Source organism: Pyxicephalus adspersus, chromosome 2, assembly GCF_032062135.1.
Source record: "Pyxicephalus adspersus chromosome 2, UCB_Pads_2.0, whole genome shotgun sequence".
NCBI lineage: Eukaryota > Metazoa > Chordata > Amphibia > Anura > Pyxicephalidae > Pyxicephalus > Pyxicephalus adspersus.
The window spans coordinates 75,074,840-75,088,347 of NC_092859.1; positions in this window are offsets into that span (position 1 = coordinate 75,074,840).

The following is a 13,508-nucleotide window of genomic DNA, read 5'->3' on the forward strand; positions in this document are numbered from 1 at the left end:
GGCTGCTAATTCGTGTATCCCAGTGTTTTGGAAATGTAAGATGGGTGGGCTTGTTGCTCCACAGAGTAAATTATATTATAGTAATGGAGGACCTAACTGCCAGCATGAGGGGCACCCAGGATAAATTCAATGCGATCTGGGGTAGCTGGTAGTACTATAGGGAAACTCCGGAGTTTAGGCGCCACCTGGACCCGACTCTCTTAGTTTAATATGCTTGACACATATATATGTTCTGCTATGCCTGTTTGACCCAGGCAATGATTTTTGGATTTATTGTAAACTTTGTGCCCAGCCGACAGTGTTGTTCAGATGATGACTGCTGTTCTTTGTCCCTTTTTTCACTTCTCTCTTGGCAACAAATTTTTTCTATATAATGTATAATACGCACCGTACCGTTCTGGTGTACCCTGTTGTTATGTCACGGATATAATTTGTGACAGTTTATGAAAATATTGATGGGTTCAATTTGAAGTGTACAAAGAGAGATAACACAAAGACTTGAATAATTATACTATTTAATAATAAAGACAGATAGATAAAACAATGCAGTTACAAAGACTTAGATATAACAATGTGTTTTTAACTATCCAGGAAACTGAGACAATGGCCAGTGTTTGACCAGTACTGACCAATGATCATCCCTTAAACCAGCATTTTACCTTATAAGGATGCCAGTTAAAGGATATGCTGCATTCCTTTAGGATGACCTCATATATGGTATACATATACCAGTATATACTGATGAAGCATTATTATTGGTGAGACATAACTGATATTAAATAAATTGTGCTAACCCAACACCTGTTTACTTTTTTCCTCCTTTTTTTGGTGAATGACATGACAATGATTATCCTGTTTTGTATCGATAAATTGAAAATAAAGAACGGTATAAATAAAATTACTGTTTTTTATTAATATTTTATTGTTTGAAATGTTGACTTGCTTACATATATTCCTGGGCCTAAGATATAAAGCTATGTAAAGGTACATGTCATACTATAAATATTTGAGATATTGCTGGCCTATTTTTAAAAATGCTGGTTGTTGGATATTACTAGAACAGCATGTTCCCAATGCAAGTCAGAGAGAAGCTTGCATTTCTTACCTCTAAACTTGGTCAGTTTAATCATTTAAAGTATTGAAACTAAATGATTGGCCTGATATAATTGCAGATAGCATTTTTAGAAAGAAGTTATCAAGGGCAGCCCTCAGATTCCTTTCTTGGCAACTATTTTCAGTATATGAGATAGGTAGTAAGGGGGCCTACTGGCTCTGGCAGCAGTAGCACTTGGCATGGCAGTGCAAAACATCTAAAAGTATGTAAAAGAATGTAAAAAGTTAAAAATGTATTCTAATCATTATTTTAGTACTCCATCTAATGCCTGTATAATAACACTTTCTGTAACCCTCACACTAACTTTCCTTTCTATAACCCTCCCAAAAACAGTTCCTGTAACCCACATACTTACTCTTCCTGTAACCCTGTCTAGAACCCTTGCACTAACTCTCTCTGTAACATTAACCTCACATTAACCCTTTCACTAACCCTTGCATTAACCATTCCACTGGCCCTTACACTAATTCTTTTTGTAACCCTCACACTTAGCCTCCCTGGAACACTTATACAAACACTTTCTGTAATCCTCTGCCACAGATCCCCGTAGGACCAGGGAAACTGTGCCCTCTTCTGTGTCACCCACCTTCCACTGTTCTGCACCCAGCAGCAGCAGCTCTGCCCAGGAATCCTATCCACTGGTTACTTACTGTGGCTCCCTGAGAGCTGCCCCTTTACCACTGAGGACCATAATATTCCATGCTCCATCTGCTGGCAGAGGTGTGAACACTACCTAAGCTGCCTCTGCACTCCCTCCTAATCTTGACACCTTGCCATACCAACTCTGGTTTTAACCTGACTACTCTTGATTGCTGCCTGCACTGACCTTGGCTCTGTAAGGCCCAGATCAATACTGGTATTCTCCAGACACCAATCCCCCAATTCATGCCTCAGTCTTCGCCCATAGCAGCCCCTGCTCAGCCTCGGGGAACTGGTTGTGTCCCCCAGCACTCGGTTGCCCCCAGGACTTGGTGTGCAAAGGATGGTGTCTGGAGATAGGTCGGCAGCCGACCCGGGGCCCACCAATGCAGAGTACAGAGCCACAAATGTAGTAATATATGACAGGAAATCCAAAAACCTAGCCAAGGTCAAAAACACAGAAAATCAGTCCATCCAGCGAAGTACAAAGGGCAAATGCAAAAACAGAGTCGGGGTCACAAGCAGAGGTCGGTCCAGGCAGAGTTCAAATAGATAGTCAGAAACAGGCACAGGTCAGTAACAGGAAAATTCACGAAAACACTCCAACACCGGTAAGCCCAGCAGACACTATACCAGGCACTTCTGACTGGGAGCACTAGGCTGCGTGCGCCCTCCTGCGGTGAGGTATCGCCTAGGATCTTACACCCAGGCTCGTTAAACTACGCTCTTGCCTTTTGCTTTTGTACTGACCTTTGGTCCAATCCAGTCAGCCGTTACCAGCCCCTGCATGTACGGGGACTACAACCTGGGCACTGCCTCCTGAAGCCCATTACCCGTTGCGGGGTGCGCTTGTAAAGCCTGATGCTGATTTTCTGGACTCTGCGCCACATATACATACCTGCCAAGTGGGCAAGTGGTCACAGGGAGATCACCTGTGAAAACTGAGACATCCTCATACTAGTCCTCTCTGTAATTTCCACACTAACCCTTCATGCAGACTTTCCTTTCTGTATCCCTTAGGCTAACCATCCCTGTAATCCCCACACAAACATTGCTTTTCTGTATTCCTACCTCTTACATGCTGTTTTCTTCTGAGTTAAAGACCAACCCTTTCTGCAAAACAAATGATATTACTGTAGAAAATCCCAGCCCCAAAATCTACTGGTTTGGTTTGAAAACAAAGTTGTTTTTGACTACAAGAATATTGATTCCTGGTTCAGCAGAATCAGCCTTACTATCCAATAGTATTGTAATTGGTTTAGTCAGCTCATTGTTAAAACTGAGTATTTTATGTATTAAATGTATATCATTTCTAGTAAGGCCCCAGTAAATGTTGCCTGCCCTTTTAGCTAAGTCCCTAAGTGGCATATTTAAAGTACATGCTTTTAGGGACTGAACTCAAAATGTACTATCCAAACAAGATATTTCTTGAGTATTAATACAAAAGCATAGCCAATGGAACAGGAACGCAGGTTTGTGTTTTCATGGCATCCAACCTGTCAGTAAAACAGGAGATCACAAAACCTAGAATTCCCCTCCCAAAATTCCAAATACCAAATTCTCCATCATTACAAGAAAATATCTGACGCTGGAGTTCAGCAGAGAGCAGCAGAACTTGCTAAAAATACACACCATTTCTCAGAGGCTGTGACAACTCACAAAAGCAAATCTAGTGATTGGGGGAAGGCTCGTAGACGAGCCAGGAGAGTTAACCCAAACATTGCCGATGGCTATGCCTGTCAGTAAAACATCCATTTAGCCTTAGAAAAAAAATGCTAAATGATAACTAATTATATTTACTATTATAAGTGGACAACTCAGCATGTCGGGGTTTAAATAATCTGATTACAGCTGGCTTCCATTTTTTATAAGCTAGTTAATAAACAATTGAACGCTGGCAGTTTTGAGGCAACTACGGAGAGAAAGCTAACCCCCTACTGCATTCCTTTCGTTTTTTTTGCTGAAGGTTAATAAATTGTCTCCTTATTTCTGCATGGATGCCTGTATGCTCCCCACACCTGCTCTCAATGTATAAATAGCTGTGGGTAATAAATGGTGCCCACCATAATTTTGCAGTGCTCAGGTGTATCTATCTGGGAATTTTGGCACCTGCTCCTTTTGTTGATGGTAGGGGGTACGCTTGAGTGTCGAAGTGATTAATCTCTTCATTGTCAGTGACAGCAAAACAAAGCTTTTATCTGTCTTACATCTTAGATATTTAGGAGCATGACAGTTTTTGGTAACACTGCCCAATTACTGGTCACAAAAACCATCTTGTGCTTGTCACTAACGAGAGCTCATTTCAAATAATAATGTTTGTATTGTGAGCTACAGACTTCTTACACAATTAGTTCTTGATTTCTCTATTCAGAATTAAAATAAAACTGAGTTTGCCCTATGGCTCCAGGTGGTCTACTTACAACACTGATGATTGCATTGACAAAACGGTACAGGTATTGCAACCCATAGCCAATGGATCCCCAGGCAGTGTTTTGTGGGGTAGATGTGATATTCTGCACCTACTGTTGTTACCCAAAACAATTTGAAATTAGTGTCTTTTTAGCTTTTCTGTCCTATTTAGCACATTTCGATCTTCACCCTAATATATTTATATTAAAGTTATATTATGTGGTCAATAACCCTAGTTATTATTAACTAGTTAGCCATAGTTAGTGTTGTAGCCAACCTGTTCTGCTTCTTGTGGCTCATTTACATACCTGTACCATTACTATACAGGTATGTATAGTAATATAACCCTATTACTATAAACCTATACTGAAAATAATCTATGCTTTCACTTTAACATTATTAGCAAAGGTGTTTAGAGTGCTGTTTTGCAAATTTGATAAGGCCTAACTTAACTATATTACTATATTACTGTGTGACTCACAAGCTGATAAGCGGGTGCTCATAATTGAGACAACACAGCAAAAATACACGATTTTATTTCACTGAGCTTTTCTTTTTATTTGCACTCTGAACAGATAATGACAGACTTTTTATATTCCTCAGTACAGCAAGCTTCAATAAAGCATTTAGAACTGAATTGTTCTGTAACATTGCTCACACGCAATTTTAACCAAGAAATAGCTATTTATGCCCTAACTTGGCTGTGTTGAACTCATTTCCTTTTACCTTTTAAACCTTTTAAATGTTTGCACGCACCAAACTTGCATTTACACCACAGTCTTGGTGTCTGGACTCACTCATTCCAGTTTTTGTACAGTATAGTTGCATACACAGGGTAATTCATCCAACTTTTCCCTGCCCTTCACAACTTAAGGTTTCACTGCCAGTTTATTGCATCTCTTGGATTCACTTTCACATCAGTGATATCTGCAGGTTTGGCCTTCTTTCTGAGATGGACAGAAACTAAGAGTAAAATCTAAAATCGTTATTTCTACATCAAAGATAGTTATTTCTTCCCCTGCTGAATCACTGCCATTTACTTCTACTAAGACAGAGGTGTCATAACCATTGTGCATATGAAGGTCCTGCAATAAACATTTCAAGCTTCTATCACACCGTTCACTACACTTGGACATCTGGAAACACCAGCAGTACGTCCAAATTGATATCAGTCTCACTATCAAATCACTTACAATTCGGTATCACAAGGCCCCTAATGCAGTAAAAAGCCCCGGCAATAATACTAAGTCTACCCTTACCCCTGAGAAAGCCCGGTACAGGCAAAACACGTCGGGTTGGACACCTAATCGGCTTTGCTGTACCTAGTATGATACTAAACAATATTGCTATTTCTTTTGTGAAACTAGTGGTTATGTGTTAGCCTAGGATTCATTTATAGAGACACAGCTCCTAATATTTTAAATTATGTTGTTGGAACAATAAAATTTTGTGTTTTAAAATTTAACTCTGGTTGCCCTTCAAAAGCCTTGCTTTCCCTTCCTCCTCTTCTTCTTTTCCTCCCACAGATACTAGTTATTTCTACAACCTTTTATCTGTTAGAAGTAAAGAAAATGTTTTAAATTATTTGTAAATGTGTATGTGTGATTTGTATTTCATTGGTACTACATTGAGAGTATGAGACTATGAAATATATAATATTTTTTTTGCAAATTACCTTAAGGTGAACAATGCCAGACAATAGGAGCTCATCCTAATTTAGGTGGATTTACATCACTGGTCAATTTCATTATGTTAGATTTACTTCTGGTAACATCAATAAGTTATTAAAAAAAATAAGTATGTGTAGTGTTTTAAATTAAAATTGCATGCCTTTCATTTGGGGTTGTGATTATACCTAGGTGTACTATTTAACTCTTTTTCAGAATTTGTAAGAGTTATGTGATCTTTTGAAATTCCAAAAAACCCCTCTGCAGCTTCTCACAACCATTTGGGGGACAAAATGGATAAAGCCCTGGCCCTCAACATACCCCACCTCACTACTGTTGAGGGACAGCATGGAGTGTGATATAGACAGAAGGGCACACACTTGCTTCCCCCCATTTCCTGGACACTTAGGTTCTTTTGGGTTCTTTATGAACAGGAAGGGGTACACTTGTATCCATGCTTACAGAGTGATCTGGTTTCAACATAAAGATTAACCCAATTTTCAAGTTTAAAGAGAAATAAAAATAAACATTACCTTGTTTCCCTTAGCTGCCATAAGCATTATTGCCAATGGACTTAGGACATAAACATATTGTTGATTAAAGTACTGGGAAAACATTTATATGTATTATATAACAATAAAATATATATAATATATATATATATATATATATATATATTACTCCCCCCCATAATGCTTTAGTTTTATTCTTTGCAGTCCTCCAGAGCAGGTTCTCCTTCAAACTGTATCACAACCAGAATATTTCATCTACTTCATGATTGAGGATGCTCACTGAACGAGAACAAATAAGGAATGTCTATAATATGACCAGACCAATACACGAAAAAAAGTAAGTATTTTTAAAAAAATGAATGAAGGGGAGGGGATGCTACTGGGGAGTAAGGGGATGTTCAAAACCAAAACTGTGCTTTACTGCTACATAGGGCCTGATTTATTAAATCTCCCCAAGGCTGGAGAGGATACTCTTTCATCAGTGAAGCTGGGTGATCCAGCAAACCTGAAATGAATTGCTGAAAGTAATTTGCTTTTTGTTAGCAAATGTTTTCGAACCAGGACCAGATCCATTCCAGATTTGCTGGATCACCCAGGTTCACTGATAAAAGTGTATGTTCTCTAGTCTTGGAGAGCTTTATTAAATCAGACTCATAGAGTTTGTGTGTGTGATGATACAATAATAAAACTCTGTAAATAGTTTGTATGCTCAGCTGGCATATATTGCTCAGTGTTTAAACAAATATATTAGGGAGGTCTTTTTTTCTACTCATGGACACATTACACATACAAATCTGTTTATGAAGAGCTTTCAGTTTGTTTACTTTTAAAATCTCAGTTTATTCCCCTTACTAAAATCAAAGTATATGTCAAAACAAGAGATCTGAGTTAAAATAAAAAATGTATTCTGTTGTAAATATAGTTGGCCAAAGGTTGTAATGTGGTAAATTAGAGGTACATAGTGGGTATTTTGTTTCAGGAGCAATATTGATCTGTGCATAATCTATTATATATATCCTCTGTTGAATATGGAATATGGAACACAGCGGCACCACAAAAATAATAATGATATAATCATATATCCTAAAACTCCTACCATCTGTGTACTTTTGGAAACACACCACAACCAAGCCAAAACAACTTTCCAAAGGTTACATAAATTGAGGCAGGCTTTTTTTTTCTGCCTCCATTGTTAGATATGCTTTTAAACAAAACTATTGCTTTGCCCTAAAGTAAGCATTTGCTTGACCTGTGTCAGGCTTCTTTGAGCCAACTTCTTAGCCATCTTTACAAAATATGCAGACTCTTATATATACATATACACATATATAAATTTGCACATTACTAGGTATGCATGTACTTTACTTTAAGCATACAATAATAATTATGCAGTCACCTTTAAACAAAAGGTCCCCCCTTTACCTCGTCTAATAACTAAAGTAAGTTCTTTAAAAAATACCATGTATGGTTAAAATTGATTTAGGGTTTACTTGTAATAAATTTTAGAGCTGCGTCCTGTGTTGTTAAATATTAATTTCTCTGGTACCGTTCTTTAAGCAACTTTCTACACTAAAATTAACTTCAAAATCATGTTCCCTTGTTTTTTAAAGTAATTTGTAAGAGGTTACTGCATGGTAAAGATAGCCACAGAAGGTGAGCTGATTATTTCAGATAAATGTGAAACAAAACAGTTCTGATATTCAGTTCTCATTTGTTTTACTGTTTAGCGAAAAATTGTCAGAAGGACACATGAAACATTGATACCATAATTTCTTTTGAAAACATAAATGGTCAAATGAACAAAAACAATATAAAAAACTGAACAATGTGACAAAGTGAACAGCAGCCTTAGTTATACACCAGCAAGGAGCAGAGGTGCACTCAGCACTCACTTGTGACTCAGAAAACTGCAAAAAAGCACATATTGGAGGGATGAGAGCTTTTCTCTTTTGTTGCAGTTAGTTTTTATCATCAAGTGGGAGCTGCAGGTAAAAGCAAGATAAACAATACTACGCTGAGTTTACCATAAGCAAGAAAGACAAAAAGAACCGACTTGCAGAATACATATAAGAGTCTTGAGTTCTAATAAATAACCCCTGTTGTGTCTTTATTTTTCACTCTGGCAGTGATAAGAATGTCAATACCAGAGCATTGCTGAATTAATGCACATTGACATGTTGATGCAATGGTTTTCTCCTCATTCTCTCTCAAAGCATTCTGGGTTTGTTTGCTCTTTCAGAAAGAAGTGTTAACTCTATACCTTTCAAGAAAATGGAAAGATCGTTTTTCTTCTTTGTGCCCTACACACAGTGTTTGAAGCATATTGATATTTGCCTTCTATTTATGATTGGTAAAATGCAAATGGCAATCATTTCACAAAATGTATTGAATCTGCTGACCTCATTTACTTGTATGCTTTTCTCATGAATTATGATCTGGCTTTTTAGATAGTCAGTTTGAAGCTTTTGAGAAACAAGCCTCGCTTTAGAACTGTCCATTATAACCAAAGATCAAAAGACTACATTTAGAGAAATCATAAAAGTATATTCCCTCTACACACAATGGTTACATACCTGTGGTTCAGCATTGTACTGCTTTCAAAGCTACAGTAAACAGTTAAATCATTAGTTGAAATACATATTTTAGATTTATATTAACTGCTATAGATAGGTTGATTAAATCATCTTATGGCCTTTTGAGAAAAGCCAATAAAAAGTGTCTACCTGATGTAGATAAACATATACATTTCTAGGTAGGTGATAATGAACACAAATAAAGTCACACATAGCAAAGTGCTTCCACAGTAAGGGTCTTCCCCATTACCATCATGGGGTGGTATTGACCTATATGCTAGACATAACAGTTTCTAACTTAGTTAGACCCCAGAAGACCCCCAAAAATTGTTAGAGAAACCTCTACATCAGGGCACCAAGATTATTAGTAAATCAACTGGATGATGCTAAAGCAAGATAACTCGGTTTCCTTCAAGCCAACGATCAATTCTTCCTATTTTTTAAGTATTTCTAGTATTTTATGATCTTTGATAAAACTTTTGATTTATTATTAGCATGTTTAGGCACCCTTTTTTAAATTAAAATGGGGGCATTTGAAATGAATTTAGCTAAACCCCGTGAACTTTGGGTCATTGGGGGCTCTAGTGGCATGTATGGAAGATAGGCTTGCATTGTTAAAGTAAGATTTGGCACTGTAGGGTGTTTTCTAGGAACTGGATATTTAACATTGTCAACACTAGTACCCACATTTCTTAAATACAGGACATCTTTGGGAATGGATTTAAAAAATATGATATATTTACAAAACACAAATAGGGCATTTTTCTAAATGTCACTATTTGATTCTCATTTACTTATTGTAACAGTAAGAAATTGATTACACATTTTCACTTAAATTACTATACGTTTGTCAGCAAAAGCCATCTCTAATTTGCCCATAAAGACTCTATTGTTGGGTGATGTCAGGTTTTACCACTGCCTGAGTCTAAGGCACTTTCTGATTATGTTTTTAATAGCTGGCAATGAAAGACAATTATGTATGCGTGAGGCTGATTGTTGCTTTCATAGCTTATGCAGTTAAAAGAGCTACCAATTAAGACTACACTCTTATTGGCTTTATGAGTGGAAATGTTGTGCTGAAGAACAAGTGGCTTTAACCCATTCCATGGCAGCCAAACTGTCCATCAGCAAAGCTAATGTTTAACTGTAGTGCCAAGTAATGAAAATGGTTGCAATTTTTTTGGAAAGGTTGACACATATATTTACTTGGTCATGTTTACATTCTCTCCATCTGTATTCCTAGAGGAAATCTAAATGAGCATGGCATTGTAACAATTCTGTCCTCTTTCCAAAAGCTAATGACCAGGACATCCAGGATGAATCCTGACAATTTAGGCAGCTGCAGTGAAAGGATTGCTCCAGATATGGTGTGCTTATTTCCCTTGTGCCTGTACCTACTTAGAAGGGAATTATCTGCAGTCAGTCCGGGTGGTGTGCTGGTATCACACAGGAGAAGAAATACTCTGAAAAAAATCCTAAAGCCAGTCTATTCTGGCTGGTTAATCTGGAGCAACTATGACTTTTTTCTCTATAGTCAGCAATACCATGAAATATTATGGGAATATACACACACTGCACAGTGGCTTTTTGCCAAATGTTAGGCCATTAATAGAAAAACTGAAAAAAGTGATGATGATCCAGTATATATTATGTTAAATAGTTTTATATGTACAGTTTATTTTCATAACCTAAGGCAGACATGTCAAAAAAGTATTTTCTGTGCTCCATGGAGTCCTTTCACTCGCTTAAATGCAACTCTTGTCAAATATAAAAATATAAAATGAATCAGACTCCATATTCTATAACTCATTAAAGATATGCTTTCTTACACAATTTAAAGTTTTAGTTCTTCATTTGTTTAAGAAAAGTATTTAACTAGAATTTTGCAAAACTGATTCATTATTACTAGAAATACCTAGAAATGTACTAGAAATATATATTGATATTTATATATACCTATCTACCTGCCTATCTATCTATCTATCTATCTATCTATCTATCTATCTATCTATCTATCTATTTTTGTATTATAACACTGTAATTTGAAATGTTAGATATATATTCTGATAGACAGGCTCAAACAACATAGGTATTTTTTTAAGCTTATCCGCTCTGGGACTTAAAATCATCCCGATGTCTCACACAACTGCCATGATCATTCACAACTTATTACTGAATGAACAGTTGTACAACAGTTACAGTATTGGCCAAAAGTTTTATTAGTGACACAAATGTGGTATTGCTGTTTTAGCATTTTTTGGATGTTTTAATTATAATCATTTCATAAGTTTCAAAGGCTTTATTTAGCAAACACATCAAATGTGTGCAAAAAATCATGATCAGGAGAGCTTAGAGGAATCAGCCCCCTTTGTTCTATCCTAAAACTCCATTCAGGTGGGTTAAATAGGACACAGCAGTAGTAAGCTGTTATTACAGTTTCCAAAATTTAGACATGAAGCATAATTAGTTCTCTACTGCTGGTAACCTGAAAATTGACCAAGGGATTAAAATTTGGGGCATTTAAAAAAAGTGAGAAAACTTCAGTGTAATGATCTCTGAGCCATTTTTTTTTATCTGTTTTGCCCTGTGACATGGTACGATATAATGCTGGAAAATACACAGATCATCACCAATTTGTGCATGGATTGTTGTGAGTGTTTTGTCTTGGAGGCCATTTTGATATAATTTTTATTATTGGCAGTGTTCTTGAGCAGAATTGTGAGAGAGTCCATTCCACATCGCTGAAGCGATGAAGACAGAATGGGAGGGAAGAACAATTTTCACACATCCCAGGAGGCTTCTAGCTGCTCCTTCTGCATATGTCCGAAATGAGGCATGAGCAGGAGGGGCTTTTCCCTACACGGGAATAAAATACAGATCTCATGCATGCATGCGTGTGAGAACAGGTGACATGGCAGAAACCAGAAGATGAAGAAAGAAGATTGGATTACAGGACAGTGTGGGATCCAATCCAGCAAAGTTTCAGATGGATGGAGGAATCTGCGGAAGTTAAAGTACATTTTTTTGGTTTAATTGGAATATTTTTAGTAGAGTGAAGGGAAGTAAAAGATTTGAATTTCTGACAATATTTTTGTATTGCTTTGTTTTTCTATTGCAGTAAAGGCTAAGATCAAATTGGCCTTTTTTAACATTACCTCTGTGGTTACATTTATCCACCCCCTAAAAAGGGCAATGTTGGAACAAAATGTGAATCCCTTTAATTTTTCAGGTGTTTGCTTGAGGTATTTTCATACAGAATTTAGAAAAAAAAATTCATCGCTTCCACCGCAGTTTATAGCCTGCAGAGACATTTGCTAACAACTAGAGGTTACCACCTCTTTCTGCTCCTGGGTACCAAGCAGTTGCCAGTCGATACCCAAGAGACATAAATGCCACAGTTTATAGTCGCTACTCTGATCATAGCTGAAGTGTGGTAGAGTCTCCCTAAATAATTCACAGATCTAGCTACAACTTAGTAAAGCACAATGGATAATATGAATGCCGATATTTTGTTACATTTGGCACCAATAGTATCCGCTATATTTATACATTTGCTTTCCTATAGGTGTGTGAGTTGTGAGAGGTTTAAAGTAAGCATTCAGTTACTACAGTGGATATAAATAGTTAACTTCAAAAGGTTTATGGTGCTTTAATGTTCTTACATTTCCTATAAGACCTGGAGCTGGTATGTCTTACAAGGTACCACAAGCACAGTGCAAAGGAGAACTGCTGAAAGGACTAAGAAACTTGTTAATATTTTCTGGGCCAGGGATAACATTGCTAAATGACTTTTTTCACCTATAGTGAGCATCTAAGCAGCTGACAGAAAAAAATCTTTTATTGTGAAGCACCAGGTGGGAAGCCAACAGTAAAAAAAAGAAGGAAGAAAAATGCTTTCTTTGAAGTAGTAGCATTCAAGTAGTGCCAGCAGGGAAGTCAATGCTGAAGATTTTTTTTCCACTTCATTTCTAAGAGCTGTAGAATAAAATAGCCTACTTTAAATCAATGGTGTTTCATTGAAAAAGTGGGTGGTAGCAATGTCTTCTGGTGATCATCTATTAAAATTATTTAGGAGTGAAAAATATTGAAATATTTTTTTAAGATTTAAAATAAAATACTCTAGCAGCAGATAAATGTGTACAAATAGGGGGAGTAAAATAGTCAGGACACTTAAAGCTAAACTAAACAGGGAAACAACCTTTGTAAGAACTCGTGTTAGGTCCGTGGGTTGCCGGACCAACCTTTGGGAAACATGTTCCAAACAAAGAAGGTTTAAAAATCTATCCTCAGTAGCCATGGCTTTCTTTGAAGTTGAATCACCCCATTCTTACTAAGGAGCCACAGTGACCACATGTACTGGCTGCTCTCCATGCTTCCATAATTATTTCAATCCGAAGAGAACCAACAGCCAGTGAAGGAGCAAAAAAGAAAATAGATGAAAGATGTTGGAAGGGAAGTAATTATTGGAGTTTATGTGTGTGTTTGTGTTAAGACAGTGTAGGATACACTGGGTGCAGTAAATACTTTGAAGGCTTTCAGCAGGAAAAGGTGTTTTTTAACCTCCCTAGAAAAAAATTGCTGAAAGCGGTAACCC